This window comes from Fukomys damarensis, unplaced genomic scaffold, assembly GCF_012274545.1.
Source record: "Fukomys damarensis isolate Sample0158 unplaced genomic scaffold, DMR_v1.0_HiC HiC_scaffold_35, whole genome shotgun sequence".
Taxonomy (NCBI): Eukaryota; Metazoa; Chordata; class Mammalia; order Rodentia; family Bathyergidae; genus Fukomys; species Fukomys damarensis.
This window is the reverse complement of record NW_022900947.1, coordinates 32,644,540-32,646,343: the sequence shown is the minus strand read 5'-3', so window position 1 is coordinate 32,646,343 and position 1,804 is coordinate 32,644,540.

The window sequence follows — 1,804 nt, the reverse complement described above, 5'->3', positions numbered from 1 at the left end:
TGTCACTATTCTGTATACTGAAAAAGTACCAATAAGCTCAATGAGACAAAAAAAAAAAAGCTTACCACTAAAATAAGACACTATTATTGCTGTCATTCTTTCAGTTATCTCTTTAGAGACGTGATGATGTTGCTTAATCTTGATTTGATTTTCCATATCTTTACTTGGCAGTTGGATATATTGCTCTCATAACAAGAAATTTAGTGTTATGTCATCCTTTAGAATTATCCTTGAGTCACTAGCACTGGTGTAAATTAAACTGAATTACAGTAGCTCACGAAGCAGCTGTGCTCCACTTCATTGGTGAGAGGAAGAGGTCATGGGGCTGGGTAGAGCTGGTCTGACCACACAGGCTAATCCTGTGCTTCTGTTGATCAATAGATGTGTCCAGAGTCCCAGGCATCACAGTAGTCCATGCCTACCCAAAATGGCAGTATGTATATGTGTCCTTCGTTTTCCAAATTAAAATGACACAGGTCATGCCTGCTTGTCACTGTGAACTGAAGCCCCAAGCCAGGCTGAGGTTAACCTGCATGATCTACGTTGGCATACATAGGGCAGAAACCTGTAGAGGGGAACAGTATTCTGCTAGTAGTAAGTAAAGTCACATTTCCTAACACTTTTTTTTTTAATAGTACATTGTTCAAACCTTCTGATTCAACTTTAGTGTTAAATGTTTTCAGGAAAAACTATAAACATTTCAATTTGTAGCTTCCATTTTTGTTTGAAAGTGTTTTCCTCCAGCCCTTAAACCTGAGCTTTGCTTCCTTGGTGTTCCTCAGTCCATCACAGCATTTAGATGACTGTCGCCATTTGTGTTTCATAAAGCTTCACTGAGAATATAGAAAATAAAACTAGGGTGCAGAAAATTGCTGTCGTTTCCTTTGGTGGAGGAATTAAGAGTTACCTGTAGCCACTTCACAGATGTAGATTAAGTGGCTGATTTTATATTGTGGATTATTCCTTATCTTTTCATTAGGATTATAAGGTGGTAAAAATCATTACAATCTTTATTTGACCCAGCTATTCCATATGGCATCAACTAATGATGATGTCAGTAAAATTTTTTAAAATTCAGTTACCATTTGTGTAATGCCCTATGTTTACACAAAATCTATACAATAATACAAACTTAGGGATTTGCAGGTTTGTGATATCTGGGTTTCCCTGCCACTTTTAGTCACCAGTGCCACCCTTCTGTTCTCAGAGCAGATAGAGCATCATACAAAGGTGAAACATGTATTCTATTAAGAACAGAAAACATACATCGCCCTCATTTGGAGTCTGTCATTCAGTACATGTTCTAGACTGAACCGTAATACCCATTGACTACCTCCGTAGTTTCTTAGCTATCAATTATTTTTTGAAAAATTTCATGTTAGACAATTTCATTTTTAGAAAGATTTAAATGTATAACCTTTTTCATTCATTACTGTGTCTTTCATGGTACAGATCTGTGCTAACTTTGATAGCTCTTCGCAGATTTGTAAAAATATAATAGTAAATGATTTTGCACATATGGTGCAAGTCTTGCTGGTCTATGTTTAATTTGGCAACACTTGGAAAAACATGTCAAGTAGAATGCTTGAGTCACAACTCTAATGTAAATGTGTCTAAACAGCCGTATGTATCATTATGTATTTTTGTAAACAGAGTGATGGCTTCTTTCAGTCATGTAAGTACTGCATAAAAATATCCACTTCACTTGGAATAATGAAGGAAAATATCACCCAGCTGATGGCAAAGTTACTTACATTGTCAGCCAGTAACATTGGTTCTTTCATGTTTTTTTAGAGAGTGAAGA